Raw genomic sequence first — 22,373 nt, 5'->3', positions numbered from 1 at the left:
TCTTAAGAATTCTTATTGATGAAAATTTATCTTGGCTTTCCCAAATAATATGTATTCAGTCAAATATTACCAAAACTATTGGAGGTGATGTATTGAGTTTGCTCATACGTTATTGTGCAAAGTTTCTAACTGATAAATTTTGGCCTAATTCAATGTTTCATCAACTATTCCAAAAGTAAAAGTAACTACGCGAGTACGCAAAAAACAAAACTTCACTTCAAAAGTATTGTCTAAGATCAAAACACTTAAGAAATATAACAAACTTTCAGAACATTTTATAGCATACCGAAAACCCATTATACGGAACGCCGGTCAAAAAGAATACAAATGTATGATGAAGTCTTAAAGTTCATTTAGTTTTCAAACATAAAAAAGGAATTTTATAAAATTTAATATTTTAAAATTTGTATCTTTTTTCTATTATTTTTTTCCTTTAGTGTTGTTTAATCGAATTTTAATTGAAAATAAAAAAAATATTTTCATTTATGTGATGATGTTGAGTCTTTAAGAGGTTCTGGAGGTTGAGTTGAGTTGTCACTTGTGCTGAACTTTTTGGTACAATAAAACTCTTTTTATATATCGCTTTGGAATGCATGTTTTGACAAAGCCAAATCTTGCATTTTGAATTTTCGCACTAATGCCAATCACTATTTCGACTTGCTGGTGCTTTGCTCAAAACATTACGGCACTTTGTACACTTGCCTTGGTTGTTATTTTTAGAGTCGCAGTTGTTGATTGATTTATCTGCTATTCATTATCAAAGTCAAGCTTATGTTGTTTCCAAGCTTGTTTTGCGGTCAGCATCTTTCAATTTTTCAAATATTTCATATTTATTGAGACACTCTTCTTCACACTTAGCACCTCTACATTTTTTTGCATCAACGTGTTGGATGTAAAACATTTACTGTAAATCTTCGGCAAATGATTGGGTCGATTGTAATTTTTTTTCAATTTCTTTTTGAATTTCTTTTTAAATAGCTGGAGTTATATTGAAGGTTGGTTGCAGGCGAGTTGACTTTAGAGCTGGTGCTTTACAACGTACGCTGATGCTAAATGTTTTAAATCAGGAGGTAGTTTGTTCCATGAGCTAATATATTGATATTTAATGGATTTATTTCCATATTTAGCAGAGTGGTGTTTTGGAATAACTAAGTTTAAGCTACTGATGGAGCAAAGAGGATAGTGACAATTTTTACTTGTAAAGGTATTGTTGAATGATAAGGGAAGGTTTTTGTGATGATAATTCCAGACAAATTGGCAGTTAAGGAATACCACAAAATTGCTTAATTTTAATATATTGGAGATTAGGTATAACACATTAGATTTATTATAAAGTTATTTTACAGAAAATATATTATTTTCAAGGCTTTATTTTGGAGATGGGACAACCTTAAAATGGTTTATTTATGGGGTTGTCCACATATTTGACATGCATATCTTAGATGGGACCCAAAATAGCATGATGTATGTTTAGCAGAGTTTCTAGATTTACATAATGGTGGACTTTGGCAAGCATTCCATTAGATGTGCTGAGTTTCATTGCTAAGTCATTTAGATGACCTTAAAAAGAAAGATTAGAATCAGAAATTTTAATCCCAAAAGCATGTTACTTTAAATTACTTTTCTTGCTTTGAATCATAACACAACATTTGATTAAATAGACATCTAAAACATTTTTTAAAAACTCAAAAAAGTTGTTTTCTAAGTTACTAAAGCTTAAAGTTTCGTTAATTATATATCGTAACTCCAGAGCCGTAGCTAGGCTCCCCATATCCACTAATTGGGGGAGGGGGGAGGGAAAAGGGTCCTTAGATTTGCAAATTTAGGGGCCCTTTTGCAAATGTAAGGATTTCTTTTTAAGTAATATCTAATGGAAAATTTTTTAAGATTTTGGGGCCCTAATGACAGGTTTTATGAGGGAGGGGGCTCGGACCCAGTAGCCACGGCACTGCATAACATACATACCACGGCACTGCATAACATACTTCAATCATACATTGTAATACTCTATTCATTTATTTGAGATTGGGACACGTAAGTTAATCAATTTTGAATAAAATATTGTTGAAAAAGTGTTTAAATATTGACATAAACCTTATTACAACCGCATTATGTCAATTTTTTTAGGTGTTTTTCAGACGAATCAACTTTTGAGATCCTGTTGGGTGAAGTCTCCATTCTCCAAAGAAGACCAAACTAAAAATATTATCCTGATTGTTTTGTACAAATTATTAAACATCCAACTAAAGTTATGGTGTGGTTAGATATTAGCGGTAGAAGCACGGGAAGACTACATATTGTTAATGGGATGATGAACCAAATACAGTATCTAGAGGTTCTGGAAAGCCGACTTATCCCTCAAATACAAGAATGGTTTCTAAATGATAATATATTTAAGCTTATGCTTGATAATGCTCCATGCCATAAAGCTAAAACTATATCACAAACTTTCTTAAAACAAAAAATACCCTCGTTTTAGACTGGTCAGGGAACTCTTCAGATCTGAATCCAATTGAGAATTTGAGGAATATTAATAATATTTCACATATTCTGAGGAGGAAATCTCTTCCGAGGTTTGAGCAAACAAAGGGGATTTGGTTGAAAAGTTAGTCTACCATTGGTACCACAATGAATAAATAAGACAGTAGCATTAAATTATATTAAAAGTATGCCAGAACGAATAGCTAAAGTCATTTCGTTTTAAAATGAGGAATGACGAAACGATAATATTTTTTTATGACTTACAATCGAAAAGAGTCATTGTTTGTTAAAATGTGTGTAAATTGATTTTGAGATGTTATTTTATTATTAAGGAAACATGTTTTATCGATAGAATATAGTTAATATTGGTAATTGTGCCTTTTTTTAAAACTTTTTACAAACCCTTGAAGTCAAAAATTCAAAAAATTTGTAAGTGATCAAACTTTCTAAACGAAGTTCATTTATAAACATAAAATATCTATACTTTGGTTTTAGGTCAAAATACTGCCCAGCCACCATTAAGCGCTCCAAAATCGACCATCATATCTTTTGTAAAAGCACAATTAAATATGGCCTGTCAAGCAACAGATTAAAGAAACTTATCAAAATTGTAAATAAAACAACAAACAGCAGGATGATAGAGGTAAATTTTTACATGAATTTTCCAACTGATTTTGGTACAGTTTGGATTGTTGCTCACTGCAGTTATTTATTTTGTTAAACTAGTAGTTGATGGTGACAAATGTTTTCTCAAGTTTTGTCTAAGCATTATCGATACTGCGTTTAGGGATGAAAAAAACTGCTCATCAATACCTTTTTTAACATTGGTCAAGGTATAGGCAAAATATCAATCATCCAGAGTACAGAGAAAGGTTTTTGCGCTGCATAATTGATCTGAACAGTAAGCATCTTTAAAGAACTTTAAATATATATATATATATATATATATATATATATATATATATATATATATATATATATATATATATATATATATATATATATACATATATATATATATATCAGGGACTATTTTAGACAGTTTTTGACACCGTCTACCGTATTTGGGCCAAAGCCCAAATTAAAATTCGAGGACCTTTTTTTTTTAATACGTTTTTAACGGTAAATATTGTTCTTTTCACGAAAAAACGCCGATTTTCAGCTAAATTTCTCCGATTTCGAGGCCAAAAGTCAAATTTTTAAGTATTATATTTTCGTCTTTTTACGTTTAGATCTTGTTTACAGATAGTCTTAGAACAAAATTCCGAATAGGGCAGGTATATACCTGCTTTGGATGGCCTGGACATTAGTTGACATTTAGCCTCTGTTCGGTACGCACTATACAAGTGGACACGTCGAAAAATTCTTGCCTGTTTTAAAGTGCTGTTAAACTGAAGAAACTAATTCAATTGGAATTCGGCAAAATGGAATCACTTTCTGGAGGTATGTAGAATATATGGTTATGAACAGTTTTTGCTAATTTAAATTTTTTTTATATTTAAATCGCGCGACAAGTAAACATAAAAAATACATGTAAAAGTAAACATAAAAAACAAGTAAACATAAAAAATTATCTAAAATCGATTTTTTAATGTAGTTTTAAAAATTTAACCGCGGTTATCCACCTTCTTTTGACAAGGAATTGATAGTGTATAGTGTTAAATATAACATATTAAAAAACTGGCTGCCATTGAGTGCCATTTTAATAGTAAGAATAGTTTTATGGAGGAATGCGTGGTGCGACATTATTCTATTAACATAGATTAAGGTCTTATAATGGTCATGGAAATTAGTGAATTAACATTATTTAATGACACTAATTACATTTTTAATACAATTTATTATTTTTTTACAAATTTATTATTTTAAATATACGCTTTACAAGTTACTTCTCGTTCCGTTGTATGATAATCTCAAAATTTTATAAATAGTCCTCAAAGAACTTTAAGCAGTTATAACTGTATTTTTTTTACAGTCTTCCAAATCTTCAAATATGGAATTGTCAAGGAAAGATATATTCTTTATGGTGAAAGAAAGTTTAAAAAATGAATATAAATTTATCATTGATGTTTTGACAGATACAACTTTCAAAAAAACGGAACATGTGATACAAGTAGGCGAGGATGAATTTTCATTATCACGGTTATTTGCAAGTTTTCGATCGAGATGGAGACCAACAAGAAGATGAGAAGAATTTTTTCTGAAAAAAAAAATGAAGAATGGTTGAAGGGCACCGTACAATTTTCAAAATTATTCAAGACTGAATGCACAACACCTGAGAAGATTGTGAAGAATAATAATAAAAAAGGAACATGTGGGTGATCTTTGCAATCCTTTGCTTCATCTAGTGATAGATCAAAGAGGCGAAAAACTCAAGAAGTACGTTCTACTTTTTCTACAGAAGAATTGGCATATGCTGCTTAAATGAGTTTAAGGACTTCTGGTCAAGTACATGCTGCTTAAGTTGTTAAAGATGTCACGTTAACAATCCCAATAAGAACCTCATAATATATATTCGATGTTCGTTCACAAAATGAAGTACCTTTAATCCCCGACGAAGCACTTTCTTTAATGATCGAGAAAGGAGAATCAAAGCACTCTTATTAACTACCAAAAATATAGCTAGAGCACATAAATGCAAATTATAGCCATCATACCTTGAAGTAGAAAAAGCAAAAAAACGTTGCTATCATCAGTTGTGTACACAACTGTTAATGAGTCAGGCGCAAAAATTGAACTACAGGCTTTACTAGATAATATCACATCTAGAATTATACAACTTCAGGCTGATGTCATTGATACTCTAAATCCGGAAATTCTGCAAAAATTAGTACTTCACTGTAAATGGGGATGTGATGGAAGCAACGGTAAAAGTGTTTATAAACAAAAATTTACTGAGAATGGAAAATCTGATGAAAGCATTTTTTATACTTCGCTTGTACCTTTACAGTTAATACACAGCAAACACGAGACGGGTGAAGCAACTATTGTGTGGAAAAGTCCTAGACCATCATCTCCGCGATTCTGCAGACCAATACGATTGCAGTTTATACATGAAGATGTACAGTCAACATTGAAAGAAGTTACCGACATTGAACTGCAGATTGAGGGTCTTGCATCGTATGCCAATGAACAAAATAGAAAATCCATTTCAGTAACTTATTGTATGCCCTTTACGATGATAGACGGTAAAGTCTGTAATGCAGTAACTGGTACCACTTCTGCACAACGCTGCTTCTTGTGCAAAGCTTCTTCTAAAGAATTTAATGACATCAACAATATTATAAAAATTGACATTACTACAGATAGTTTCCGATTTGGCATATCTACATTGCATTCATGGATTCGTTTTTTCGAGTGCTGTTTGCATGTGTCGTATAAGCTAACAACTGAAAAGTGGCAAGCTCGTCGAATAAAAAGAATTTGAAAATACGTAAGGAAGAAATACAGACTCAATTTAGGAGAAAACTAGGGCTTATCGTTGATCGACCAAAGCCAGGATATGCAAGCTCTAACGATGGAAATACAGTGCACCGCTTTTTTCAAAATGCTGCTATATCTGATGAAATAACAGGAGTCGATGAAAATTTAATTCCCCGATTTCATGTTATTTTGCAAGTAATTTCGAGAGGGTTTGATATAGATGATGAAAAATTCAAAGATTATTATGTAAATACTGCCCATTTATTTGTTGTTTTATATCCGTGGTATTACATGCCTACATCTGTTCATAAAGTGTTGATCCATGGAGCTGAAATTGTACAATATGCCCTTTTACCGATTGGACAACTTTCTGAAGAGCTTAAGAGTCACGCAATAAGGACATTAAAAACTTTAGATTAAATCATTCAAGAAAATGCTTAAAAGAATCAAATATGAGAGACATTTTTAATAGGCCCTTATTAACATTAGATCCATTTCTCTTGAGCATCAGGAAATTGCCCCAGATACCGGCAAAATCTTTACATCAAGAAGCTATACAATTGTTAAAACAACCTGAAGTCACAAGACAAGAGACAAGGAACAATTCCGATTCAGATACAAGTGGTTCAACATCAGATTCCGAATCGAATGATTCGAACATTGACGAATATGGCATTAGTGATTTTTGTTACTAGGATTAAATAAACAATTTTTTTATATGTGACTTAATCTTTCACCAATTTAAAAAAAATAATAAAATTAAAATTACAAATTTCTGTTTTTTTATTAATAGTATAAATTTGGAAATAATTTTACAATGTTTTTGCTTTAGTTTAACTCCTGAATCATAAGCAATGACCTCGAAAACCAAACTACATGAGATTTCATATTTTCAACGTATGAACAGTTTTGGCCGCCATATTGGAGCTGTCATTTTGAATTTTTTAAATCTGACCTCAGATTCGTAATCAGCGACCTCTAAAGCCCTCATGTAGGTAATTTGAAAATTTTGGCCACAAAATCGGGATTTCGTCCCACTGTGCGCCGCCCCAATTTTTTTCCTAGAATAGGCCCCGTATATATATATATATATATATATATATATATATATATATATATATATATATATATATATATATATATATATAATATATATATATATATATATATATACATATATATATATAAACTAATTAGCTTTACAAATAAGGAATCTTCTTTAATTAACATATCCTTTAATACCAAAAAAACTGTATGTATGGTGTTTAATCCAACTCAAAAATCAAAAGTTATATCAAACTCCTTCCCAGAATTGAAAAGCAGGTACGAATTTCCAGATGAAGGGCCCGGTGAAGTACTTTTAACGAGAGACAAATACGCGATCAAGGAAAATTATATTTATACTAAAAAAAGTTTTTAATGGATACGAAATATCGCGTAACTCATTTGTATCAGCATAGTTTTTTATTATGTCTGAATGCGTCAAATTCCACATTTTCTCATGTTCCATTGATAAGAGAATACAATCCCCAACATGCCCTAATGTCAACCGATTTGCTGGACGAGTTTTGACAAGTTTCAGTTTGCTGAAAACTCTCTCACACTCTGCTGATTTTGTTGGAATTGTACTGAATATCTTGTAAAGAACTGCAACTGAGCATCTAACAACTGCAAATACAGCATCTAACATAATCTTCAGCATAAAATTGTAAATGGTGAGGAAAGAAGGCAAAGTTTTGTTATCCTTCTCAGCAACCTTTCTCGTTATCTCCACAAAATCAACCATTTTTGTAGCGAATTTATTTAAACTGTTACCAATTTTGAATTTTTTAAGCACTGATTGAATTTTTTCTTGTGAATTAGAGTTATGAAAATTATGACTAATATATTCAATCATATTCTTCAATAAAAAATGTCTATGCTTTCTAAAAATTTCCGCTATGAAGAAAATTTGTCAACAAGAATTACAGCTGAATCCATTTCGGTATAAAACACTTCTGCTAGCCACTGATCTTTAGCCTGAGTAAGCCGTTCATCTTCTGTTTCACCAAAGTTCAATCGTTTCTTTTTGCGAGTCTTTTTCTCAACAAATGTTGGCTGTTCAAGCTGAGCTTCAGTTGAAATTTTAACAGTAGATAAATAGCATTTTGGCTAGTACTGTCCCTTAGTACTTGAAACTTTTCCAGTGATACATCGACAGACATTATAGCAATGGAAAAATCAAGTGCTTTGAAGAGGTATAAGTCACAATTGCTTCATATGACTGAAATCGGGATAAAAGACCTGCTTCACTTCGAATATTCATTTTAAATTCATTGTAATTTGAAATTTGTTCAAGGCAATCGATTACTGCAGGGTATAGTGTCAGCAGTCGGTCTGTAGCATTTTGTAAGGAACTGAAACGAACACTGTGAGTAGCAGCCAGTTCAAGAGACTGATCCACATCCTCAAGAAGAGATTCTTGACCATCTGTGTCATAGTATGAATTAGCTTGTTTTGTGGATAATTAGAAAGAAACGTAAAAAATTAGAAATTTTTTGCATTATTTGGATTGCTTTGCAAACAATGCAAAAAACTTTGTCAAGTGATATAGAGTAGGTTAGCCATGACCTTTTCTGCACAACTTTTGGATCATTACCAGCTGCTTTCAATTCACCAGATTTGTATTTCCATGTTGCCTTTTTTTTCCCTTTATTTCAGATGAAACATAAATAAATATAAAGTTAAAAAAATGTCCTATGATAGAAACCAGGGCATTGGTTTCTTTGAGTTATAACTATTATCGGTCCATGGAATTTATAAATAGTAGCACTATTTATAAATTCCATGGACTGATAGGGAGTGAACTAGAGCATATTGAGTAGTAGTGAATGAAAGTAATAGCAAAAATTCATTAGGCACACAATTTTATTTATCAAACATATTTTAACCATATTTATCAATGCAAAGCAAATGAATTTATGCATTTTATATATTTATTGTTTTGAACTTTCCAATAACAATTTTCTCTTTTTTCTGTTCATGGGATGGTTAATTTCATCAGATAAAGAGGAGAACACCGTTTAATCGTTCGTCACTACAATGCTTGTTTTCGGTATCCTTTTCGTTTAGCAATACTGCCTAACCTTCTTCTGTTTCAGCCATCCTTGCGTCAACATATCGTTCTCTTCGTTTTTTTAGCTGAGATGCTCGTTGTTCAGCTGATTCATTTGCACTAGCTCGAAATTTCGTTTTCTTTCTCGAGCAAGACAAGCTAATCGATTAATTTCAGTTTCCAGCTTTCTTTTTTGTATTTAGCTATCTTCTTTATATTTCTACTTTCATAAAATATTTACTTTAAAAACTTTATTATTTTTAAATACTATTTATAAGTAAAGATTAAAGCATTACTTTTTTACATCTATAAAATCTATCAATTTTAGGTCAGCAACGTTTTTTATTATTATTATTTCACAGCAATTTTATTTATTTACGCTAAACAAAGTTTTTTGTTTGTTTCAATTACTTTTCTTAACGGACTTTTTATTTACGCTAAACTAAAGTTTAGCGTATTTCTTTTATTATTACCGCTGACCTAGTGTTTGTTTTGCGCGGACACCAAACAAACAAACAAACCGACGTGAAAGCAAGTTAAATTAAATAAAAAGTTGTAAAATATGCCCTGAAAGAAACTTATAGAACTAAAATAATTTTTCCTCTTTGAGGATTGAGGGCCCAATTTTTTTTGGGGGGCCCAGTTTCCTGAGCCAGAATCAAGGCCCAGTACAAGTCCTCGTACCCTCGTACTGGGCCACCACGCATTTGTTTTATGCTGCTTTAATTAGATTATCAACAGCTCTACTTTTAGTACAGATGTAAGTCACTCCTTGCTCTAAATATTTTTGTTTAAACACAAATAGACAAAATGCTTTATTCCAAAAAAAAAAATTTTTATTACAATCATTTTTATTATGTGATGCAATAAAAAATGAAAAAATGATAATGATGATAATAAATTTCCAACCAATAAATTCAAAGCATACTGAACATAGTTTGGACAACTTTACAAGTTCAAGAGCAGCATCATATGAAACATCGTATTCTTCTACTACGTCGCAAATATTTGATGATCTTTTAAGATGTAACATATCAATCTAAAATTAATTTGTAAGACAGTGATATTATTGTAACATTCTAAATGGTCCTTTAGTATATTTATCGTGTGTAATCTCATCACACTTAACAGTACGGTTAAGTATGGCATACATAGAGACACTTAAAAACATTGTATAAGTATATACACGTATTGTATAACTTATACAATACATGAATATACATAAACATACATATTCTGTATATGTATTTATATGTATATAATGAACATACATTTACATATAAATACATATAATTATGTGTATGTATAAAGCATAAGCTTTTCGAAATATATGTATGTATGTGTATATATATAAGTATTTATATATATGTATAGATCTATAGTTTGTTGGCTTTGGGAAGAGCGGAAAGAAAAAAGTGATTCTTACGCCAACACATACGTCACTTTTAATTACTTTTGACTTTCGTCCAACATTTTCGTGTTGGACGAAAGTCAAAACCATTAATTTAATTACGAATTAATTGTTATATAAAAAACCCACAAAAACGCAAATTTAATTGACCAGAATGTTTTTAAAAACATTCTGAATGTTTTTAAAAACATTCTGAATGTTTTTAAAAACATTCTGAATGTTTTTCCTCTAAAAGATTGAGGTCGGCAAAATAGGAAAAATCAGCCGACCTGATTTTTCCCAATTCCGAGGGTTGATATGTGTGTATATATATATATGGCTATTTCCACGATGGAAGAGATAAATTTCGTGTTTAAAAATATCTTTTTTCAAAAGGTTTTATTTCTTTAATTATAGTTTAAACACCTTAAAATTATTGTTAAAATAAATTTTGAGTAGAAAATGTTTGAACCGAGTAGATAAATTTGATGAATGTTAGCAACTGTTTGTTCTTTTTATTATTCGAAAAAGTGAGTAAAATTTGAGGGCGAGTTATTGCAATATTTTAAACAAAACATATTCATATTTTTGTTTAGAAAGAATCTTTGAGATTACATATATGTCTTGAGTAAAAAAACTTTTACTCTTTAAAAATAATTCAAGTGTTTTTTTGTCACATACACATCTGCAAAAATTACGTTGCGTCACTGAACCAAAAGCTAAAAAAGTTTAATTATCGCAATGAAATAATGCTTTATGGCGAGGTTTTTTTAGAAATTATATATTTTAATGTAAACTTTTAATCATTACTAAAAAAAAAATTGGTCAAAAAGCATTGTATTAACATATAGTTATAGTTTAAAAGCTGTTGCGTCACTGAACCCATCGACGGGATAATTAGCATTTTATAAAATAGCGCGGTAAGGAAGTCAAAATATCATCCAAAAGTTCAGATTTCGTTGTGGGTTTTCAAATTTTTCAAACTCGAATAAATTTTTGCATTTTAGTATTGTGAAGGGCTATAAGTAAATATTAGTAAACTTTTGGATTTATGTTACATTTTCTTGTAAATTTGTAAATTTTTAAGAAATGGAATCAAAATTAGAAGTAAAAAAAAAAACGTTATGCAGAATACCAAGCTAATTATGTTTCTCGGAATGCTGATAAAAAGAAAGAAATGTCCAGAGTTAGATCTAAGAGATATTGAGAAAAATTGAAAGCCGATCCTAATAAAAAAGCAGCTTATGCTGTTAAAGCAAAATTAAGAGTTTTAAAAAGTCGCTCTTTAAAAAGAAAACTTTTAAATCAATATCAAAGACCAAGCCCATCTTTTAAAAACGTTCAACAAAGAGGAAAAGCATTGAAAAAAGTTTTAAAAGCACTACCAACTTCAAAGGAGAAACAATCTGAAATTCTTTTTATTCTTTCAAATAGCTCTGCTTGTAAAGATAATTCGGGTCTACCTCCAGCATGTTCAAAGCTGTATGGTCTTTCTGAAAGCGATGTTTTAGCAGTTGTAAACTTTTATAATGAAGATGAAGTTTCACAAATATCACTAAACAAAAAACATGTCACTCGAATTCAATTATCTGACGGAAAAGTAAACAATATTCAGATACGTCATTTATATTATACGCTAAAAGAAGCTTTCGAGTTATTCAAGGAAAAGCATCTGCACATAAAAATTGGACTCAGCAAATTTTGCGACCTTCGTCCACGCAATGTAAAATCAGTTACAAAATTTCCGCATAATGTTTGTGTTTGTAGTTTGCATGAAAATATGCGATTTGCCTTAAATGCATTAACAAAATCAATTCAAGCGCCTTCAATCAAAGTTGGATCTGAAATGATAAATAACTTTATTTGTGAACGGTACACATACGATTGCGCCTATGACAAATGTGTTGCATGCAAAGGTATGAAACAGTTCGATAAACACTTGCAAACTGTTAATACATTTGGTTTCGAAGTATCCTGGGACGAGTGGAGAAAGCCTGAAACTAAAACATATGCAAACATTGAAAAAATTTCAAAAAAGTCTACTGTAACAGAACTCATCCAACACATATACAACAGATAAGTTCGTTAAACACGCATTTGTAAAGAAAAACCAATCAACAATTTTTAATAAACTGAAGGAGGTTTCGATGAGTGTTAATTCTGAAATTGCGGTAATCCAAGTTGACTGGGCTGAAAACGCTATGTGTTTCTATCAAAATGAGCCACAAGCGGCTCATTTTGGTCAAAATCAAGTTTCTATCATGACCCTAGCAGTCTGGAACATTGAGTTAAAAACATTTGCCATAGTTTCAGATTCAACTGATCATACTAATGATCAATTGAAATTGCAACGCTTGAAAATCTTGAAATTCACCTGATCAAGTCAAAGAAGTACACATGTTCAGCGATAATGCCACTTCTCAGTTCAAAAACAAAAGCATTATGGCTGCAATGGTTGTGTTTGAAAAGCGTTTTCATAAAAAATTCTTCTGGCATTTCTTTGCAGCGATGCACGGGAAAGGAGTGGTTGACGGAATAGGAGCTACTGTTAAGCGAATCGCAGCCCTGAGAGTTAAAACTAGTCAATACGAAATCAGGTCAGCAGCAGATTTTGCGTTACCATTACATGATTTGCAAATATCTGTAATTAACATGTCAGAAAACGATACAAGACAACAAAAAAATGAACTTGGATTCAGTTCAATTTTAAGTTATTCAAGAAAAATCAAAGGTATATCAAAATCACATTATTTTTATGTTCAGAATGATAACGTTGTTTCGATGCTATTTTCACCTGAGTATAATTAAAATTTATTACAAAATAAAAAAACTTTTTAAAATGATTTTAATTTCGTCTTTTTGTTTCGTCACTGAACTGATAGTTTTTTTTCTGTAAAATAAAACGATATGAAAACTTTATTGTTTGTGGCTTTTTTTATGAATACCTTATTGCCAAATGAATAAATTACAACAAAAAAATCTAATAAGTCAAGCAAGAATTAAAATTTCAGCGAAAATTCCATTCAAAAGTATGCTGATAAAAAAACACTTTTTTCCGCGTTGCGTCACTGAACTCATGTTTTATATTTTGCTACGTAGCAGTGTTATGTTAATACAATTGTGTTTAGTTTATATTATAAAATTTTAATTCAAGATTGATTTAGAGTAATAAAAAATTATTTTTGAGTTATAGAAAAATTTCTATTAAAAAAAATCTCTCCGCATGATGCGTCACTGAACTATGGAATTGGCCATATATATATAATTAATCTAGTTTTCTTTAACGAGTTGTTTCTCTATCACACAGTGGGCCATTGACTGGACAAAAGTATAAAAACCAAAGTCAGAATTTTAATGTCATAATGGTTTTAAACTATTATATAGATATCATAAAACAATTTATAACCGTTTATAAACACTTAAAATTTTAATGAATATACTAATGCGGTTTAAGTAGACGCAAATGTAAATTAAAAAAAAAAAATTATAAAGAAAAAAATGTTGTTTATAAAATCGATGGAAATAAATAACATTTACATAAAATATTGCGCTTTTTAAAATATTATAAGTCTATATATTATCTGGATTTTAAAAGTCGTTTGACCGAAATTGGTGAGTAATTAACATATTTGCAGCAACTTTAAACACGCTTATTACGTTATATTTTATTGCATAACTTTTGCTTTAATTTTACAAAATATTTTTTTTTATTGCTACATCTTGCTTTTATAATTGGATATTTTGAAGCTTATGTATGTTTTCTTTAATAATTTCATAAATCTGGCTGCCACTTTGGTTTTCCTATACGTTTGAACATCACTTACCGAACAAAAAATCTGTAATTGCTTTAAAAAAATTTTATTTGCATAAAATTTTAAAAAACGCGGAAAACACGATCTTACTCATACTTAGCGTAGTACTGAACAATAATATATATATATATATATATATATATATATATATATATATATATATATATATATATATATATATATATATATATATATATATATATATATATATACAGTATTGGACAAAACATTTGCAACCAACATCGAACAATGCTAAAAAGTGTTCCTAATTTTACATGTCTTAAAAACGAAACGAACTATACTACCACAGCAAACAGTTCAGGAGTCTTGAGTCATAGCATGCCATGAGCAATCAGCTGACAGGTGACAGCACACAGGCAGAATTTCGTTGACAAGTGCCATTTTGCAGCGGACAAAACAAGTGCAACTTTTATTGGTTTGTTTCATTTTCTTAAGTCTGGTCCGTGTCAACGTCACGGAAGTTTTTTAATAATTAAAGGAAGTATCCAGAAGTTTCCAGAAGCATGCAGAAGCTTCCAGAAGTTTCCAGAAGAAGCATCTGGAAGCATCCAGAAATATCCAGAAACATTCAGAAGCATCCAAACGCATCCAGAAGCTTCCAGAAGCATCGAAAAGAAGCATCGAACAGAAGCATCTAGAATCTTCCAGAACAGGTTTACATAGGTTCATTTTACTATATAAGAGACATGTAAATCGACATGTAATTCAGTCAGTATATGGAAGTCAATCAGTCAGTATTATCAAGACAGTTTATCGAAGTGAGTTTTATCAAAGTGTTTTATCAAAGAACATCAATACAAGAAGTAAAATACAACAAGTGTTTCATTACATCAATACAGTCCACATCCAACCAAGACGTTGTGTTCCACAGAGCATTATTGTATCATCACAAGGTAAATGTAACACGGTAAGGCTTGAGAAGCGTTATTATTTATTTTTATTAGTTTTATGACTTCAAGTGCAAAAATGGCTCCCGACAGTCTTGGATTGGAACTAAAAAAGAAAATTATTGGCGATTACGTAAGTGGAATGTCACAAAAAAGTATTTATGATAAATATCGCGTGAAAAAATGGACTGTATCAAGACTATGTTCCAAATATCGTTCTACGGGAAAGTTGGCAGCAGATAACAAAGGTGGAAGACCGCGTTCCACCACTTCTAGAGAGGATTCTATGATCGTCAGATCCGTCAAGAAGGATCCCTGGATATCATCAGTTGAGATACAAAAGCAATTAGAGCTGCCTGTATCGGACCGAACAATCAGACGACGTGCTGTTGAAGCCGGATTGTTTTCTCGACGCCCTACAAAGAAACCGCTGATTTCACTAAAAAACCAGAAGAAAAGACTCCTGTTTGCTACATCTCATATTGACTGGAATGTGCAGAAATGGCAAACTGTCCTGTTCAGCGATGAATCGAAGTTCAACATCATTGGGAGCGATGGCATTTGCCGTGTACGTCGACCGGCCGGAAAACACCTCAATTTACGTTACTGCCATAAGATCGTGAAGCATGGTGGAGGCAATGTAATGATCTGGGGGTGTTTTTCTGCTAACGATCTAGGTCCAATACATCGAAACGATGGAATAATGGACCGTTTCATGTATAAAAATATCATGAAAGATGTTATGTTACCTCATGCAGAATGGAATATGCCAATAAAATGGGTTTTTCAGCAAGACAACGATCCGAAACACACTACAAAAGTAGTCAAGCATTGGTTTCAAGACAACCACCTATCGGTGATGGATTAACCGCCTCAATCTCCGGATCTCAACCCTATCGAGAACCTGTGGGAGATCGTCAACCACAGAATTAATCGTGAAGGTGTTCGTAATAAGGATCAACTGTTTGAACAAATCTAAAAGGCCTGGGTAGCGATTCCACAAAGTTTCATTGATCACCTGATCGAATCTATGCCTCGAAGATGCAAGGCTGTGATCGACAACAAAGGATTCGCCACGAAATGTTGATAGCGAAATACAGCTTGGTCAACATTTTGTCGAGTTGCACTTGTTTTGTCCAGAAGGAAATCAACTTTTTTAAATACTTTTGATTAATTTATTAATTTTCGTGCACACAATGAACTTTGTGATGAATAAAACTTGAAGAACTTTGTCTCTAAACAGTTACATAGTTATTTCTCTAAATTGAAAAAATGAAGCACTTTTATATAAAGAAATTAAATTAGCATTATTTGGTTGCACTCGTTTTGTCCGATACTGTATATATATATATATATATATATATATATATATATATATATATATATATATATATATATATATATATATATATATATATATATATATATATATATATATATATATATATATATATATATATATATATATATATATACATATATACAGTACTGTGAATAAGTTTTAGACCACTTACATTTTTTCAAAAAATTCCGGAGAATTCTTTTCTAATATTTAAGTTTGTAGTTCTAAATTATAAACTTATTAAAACACATGTATTTCCACAAAATATGGAACAATTACAAACTTTTTAATGTCAAACTTCATAACTCTTAATATTTACTATGCCTTCCTTTTGCCTCAGTTATAGCCAATATTCGCCGGGGAATAGATTCATACAAGTTAGTTATAAAATCCTGGGGTATGTTGTGTCATTCTCTTTGAAGTACTTCAAAACATTCTTCAGCATTTCGGGGCGTATTTTGACCTTCTTTCTGTCCAGGTAATCCCAAATATGCTCAATTATATTCAAAACTGGACTCTAAGGAAGCCAGGTCATCAACTCTAGTACTCCTTCCTCTACCGTTTCATTTAAATAATTTTTTGCCACTTGGGAACAATGTTATGGGTCATTGTCCTGCTGCAGAATAAAACTATGACCTATTAGTCTCATTCCGGATGATACAGCATGATGCCTTAGGATATCCACATAACGTTCCCCGGTGAGTCGCCCCCCCTATTTTGATCAAACCACCTACTCCAGATGAAGATAAACAGCCCCAAACTTGTAAAGAGCCTCCTCTGTGTTTAATAGTAGGGTTTAAATACTCGGGCTGATAGGCTTCTTCAATTCTTCTTCAAACATATTGGCGTCCTTTCGTTCCAAAAATTTCGAATTTAGACTCGTCGGTGTACAGAACCCGATTAAACATTTCCTGGGCCCAATCTTTGTGTTGTTTTGCATATTTAAGTTGTTTTTCTTTATTACCACACTGTAATAATGGTTTTCGAATTGCAACACACCCTCTTAATCCCAATTTAAGTAGGTGCCGTCGAATAAAAGAAGAGCTGACATTTTTCCCAGTTGCTGTGTTAATGTCTTTTGCCAGCTCGGTTTGATGCTTTTTTTGTATTTCTTAAAGATAGGGTTTTTAAATATTTATTGTCATCTTTTGTTAGCTTAGGAGGTCTACCACTTTTTTTTCTATCTTCAAGAGAGCCAGTTTCTCTGATTTCTGTAACAGCATTCTTCGAATATTCTGTTTTGGATGTAGTTGTTATGACACATTGTTTAAATAAATAAACAAACAAATCCCTCATGTTTCCTCATCAATTTTGTTTATTTATTCAAAATAATATAATAAAATAACTTTTCTTATATATTATTAAACTTAAGCACGCTTTAAAGACATTATATAGGAAAAAAATCGTAAATACGTCTAATTATACAAGCGGTCTTAAATTTATTCACAGTACTATATATAATATATATATATATATATATATATATATATATATATATATATATATATATATATATATATATATATATATATATATATATATATATATACATATATATTTATATGATATATGACATAGTTTATATTAAATAGGAAAAAAATCGTAAATAAGTCTAATTATACAAGCGGTCTTAAATTTATTCACAGTACTATATATATATATATATATATATATATATATATATATATATATATATATATATATATATATATATATATATATATATATATATATGATATATGACATAGTTTATATATATATATATATATATATATATATATATATATATATATATATATATATATATATATATATATATATATATATATATATATATATTGTAATTTAAATTTTGTTCTTATTAATTTAGCGCTTGTCAAACCAAATGGATTTAATAATCTATTTAATTGGTTTAGTTGGGGTTACTCATTTTAGATATTGAACTGCTGTTTTTATTTAGGTTTAATGAGTGTCACAAGAAACAAAATTCACCAGTTTATCAGACTCAACAGTCTGTCAATACATTAAAAAGAAGACAGTATACTTGTATACAACTTTATTAAAGAACATGATTTGAAGTTTAAAGGCGAAAAGTTTGAGAGTCAGTTTCATTTATTTATTTCTGAATATGGTAAAAGATGGACTCGAAGTAAACAAACCGATGCAAAGTTTATTAGGAAGAATTCCGCTTGGCTTGAAAATGATTTTAATACCACATTAATGAAGGAGAGTAAAAATAAACAACTCGGCAACAAACAACCTAAATTACCATTTGAAGATTCGTCTTCAAAAATAAAGATAAAAACAGTTGCAACTTTTTCATCTTTAAATTCTTATGAGTTGTTGTTTGTTAGTGGCACACAAATGTGGAAAGAAGGTAGAAGAAAAGATGCTCAGATAGCAATAAAGTTGGCTGATAACAAAGATGCTGAACTAGATCATTCTGATAATACATCTGAAGAAGCGTTGGCTCTTTTGTTAGATAATGAGATGAGCAAATCTCAATATCAGCGCTTAAGAAACAATGCGAAAAGCAAAAAAAGTTATTTATATCCACCATACAATGATGTACGTGAGGCAAAAGAGAGGTGTTTGCCTGGTCGTGAATCGTGGACAGCAACAGATTACTCTGCAGGCATCAATTTTCAAGCATTGGTAGACCATACTGTGCTGCGGCAGTTGGAAGTACAACATGGTGCTATCGATTTGTTTGTTTTTGATAGGCTAATTCTGCGCTCAAAGGTAAGTTTTGATGGGTCAACTGGGCAAAACATATATATACAAGTTACCGATGAGCTAGAAAACAGAAGCTTTGTCCAAGAAGCAAGTTTGTTTCTTACCTGTTTTGTACCACTTGAATTGACAGGATTCTCTGATAGAGTGGAGAAGATTGTTTGGAGAAATCCACATCCGTCATCAACATTGTACTGCCGAATAGTGCGGTTTAGTTTTGTAAAGGAGACAACTGATGTAATGAATGCAGAGTATCAATTTCTTGAAAATGCTATTGGAAACTTGTACTTAGCTGTGCCTAAGTATGAAAGCTTCTTCACATAGTTGAATTTAATATGATAGATGGAAAAGTAGCCACTGCATTATCTACAGTTACTAATTCAAGTCAGTGCTACTCATTTTGTGGTTCAATACCAAGTCAAATGAACCAACTTAATATTGTTTGCAATTTGCCATTAACTCCGACCAGATTGAAGTATGGCTTGTCAACACTTCGTGCATGGATTTGTAGCATGGAGTGTTGGTTAAAAGTCGGCTACAAAGCTGAAGTAAAGAAATGGTCATCAAAGTCAGATGCAGACTAAGAAAATGTTAAAGCTAAAAAGAATTTAATTCAATCTCGGTTCAGAAATGAAGTTGGGCTGGTGATTGATATCCCTAGGTCTGGTGGTTCTGGATCATCAAATAATGTCAATACTGCCCGATGTTTCTTCAGAAATACTGAACAAACAGCAGCAATTATCAATGTTGATGTGCATTTAATTAAAAGGATATATGTTGTGCTATGTACTTTGCCATCTGGTTTTATGATTGATGCCGATAAATTTAAAGACTATTGCTTAGAAACAGCACAGCTTTTTATACAACTTTATCCCTGGTACTACATGCCACAGAGCTTGCACAAAATCTTGATACATGGGTGGCAGGTTGTTGATCAGATAGTGTTGCCAATTGGGATTATAAGTGAAGAGGCCTTAGAAGTACGAAATAAAGACTTTAAAAAATTCCGTGAATTTTCTTCAAGGAAGTGTTCGCGTTTAAAGACAAAGGAAGACCTTTTGCGGGGTTTTATGTGCCCATCCGATGCAGTAATCAGTGCTTTACGATCGCCTATGCACTCTAAAAAGAAAACTTTCCAGATGGTGTTGAGCAACTCTTAAAAGAAAACCATTCTTTTATTTTGTAATTTCGCCCGAATTATATTGTACATAATTGTTTTTTATTTTCAAATATTTAGGCCTACCACTTACTATACTTGTACATTGTCAAAAATTTTCAATGATTGTGAATGCATGGGTACAATAATTCCTATACAAATTTGAAAAATTCTGTAGACGCTTGTAAAATCTGGTAATTAGAAAAACTAATTAACTAAGCTAGAATATATTTTTTTTTACAGGAAACCAAGCTTATCTAGCAACGTGTAATAGCACGTGCAATAACACTAGTTAATCATATTAAATTGAAAAAAGTTTTGTTTTTTGCAAGCGAGGATCAAAACAAGGGTTTAATAATAAAACACGTGCTAAATAGTGTACATAGCACAAATTAAACATATACAACTAATAAAATTTAGCTGCTGCTAAGCAAAATTAGGTATCCATAGCAACTAAATAAAAAATATACTTACTTTTTTAAAAAGCGTGACCTTATATTGGTACTTATGTAAAATTTGGTGAACATAGCATTTGTAAAAATATCTGAAAAAAATATTTTTGCTACCCAAAATTAGGTATCCATAGCAACGAATTAAAAAATAACACCTTCATAAGAATTGCAGACGTCATATTATTACTCATTCTAATTTTAGTCAATATAGCCCTAATATTAAATTAGTTATGAATTTTGTCCATTAAAAGTGAATTCTGGCCCACTGTGCATCAGTAGGTTCATCAGGAAACTTCCTGATGAACCCACTGACGATGAAACAACTTGTTGAAGAAAATTAGATAAGTGTTTTTACTCTGTTTTTATTGTTATTGTTATTATCTGTTGTTGCTCTGTTCTTTAAGAACATCGAGCACTCTATTTGTAGAATACACTAACATAATTTATATATATATATATATATATATATATATATATATATATATATATATATATATATATATATATATATATATATATATACACACACATACATGCAATAAATTTCAATATGTATATGATATACAACATACTTCATTGTCGCAACCTATATCATACTTATTCTTTAATTTTCAGTTGAAAAAATGTATGTATGTAAATAAAACATAATTATAGAAATTAATAATTAAAAAAAGAAAAACAACAAAACATAAATTAACCAGGATTTTACCTTAGATATCTTCTTTATCTAATTCCTCAGGTACTCCACCTTGTTCTTATTGAGGTCGTATAGGTTTCTGTGGTAATTGTTGCAAATAACCTTGGGATAGTTGGTTACTTCTAAGCTATACTTGTTCCAGACAAAAGTTTTAATCTTGGTTTCAGGAGTAATTTTTTGTAACTTAACCTGGCGGTCACTCTGGTCCACTGTGTTGAGCACGTTGCATTTTTACAAAGACATTTTTGACGTGAAAATTTTATTACAGATAATTTTTTATTTAACATAGCTTATATATCAAGTTGGTATGTGTTAAGTTGGTATTACCAACTAAAAACATTTTCAAACACACGAGATATTTCAAATTACATAAAATGTATTTATATTTCCTGAAAGGTAGTGTTATGCGGGGATTTACAATTTTTACTAAAAGAAGTTAACAAAGTAAAAATGTCGGATAAATGTCGGTTTATTTTGTAAATCTATTTCAAAAAAACAAAAAACATTAAAATTATAATTTCAGTTATTGGCCTATGATATTAAAAAGTTAAACGTCAATCTATTCATACGTCCTTGCTCCAATAAAAGAAAGACTTTTTTCAGTTTATTTTAGGAAGTGAGATTCCAAATTTGGAAAAAATTACCATTTTTTAAAACAGTTCGGGAGAGAAAGGAGAGAATAGGAGCGAAAAATAATTTGAAAAAGATAAATATTACCTGAATTTTATGTTTCTTTAAATTACGCCTGTTACTAATGAAATTATCCACACAGGGAACAAAAACATTTTAATGTATTAACTAAAAAATTCGCACCATCCACAATTATTACGAGACGACCAAACGGTACATACTAATGCACTACACCATCACACCTGTAGACATCAA

This window comes from Hydra vulgaris, chromosome 03 (assembly GCF_038396675.1).
Source record: "Hydra vulgaris chromosome 03, alternate assembly HydraT2T_AEP".
Lineage (NCBI taxonomy): Eukaryota > Metazoa > Cnidaria > Hydrozoa > Anthoathecata > Hydridae > Hydra > Hydra vulgaris.
Note: the sequence above shows the minus strand (reverse complement) of the source record.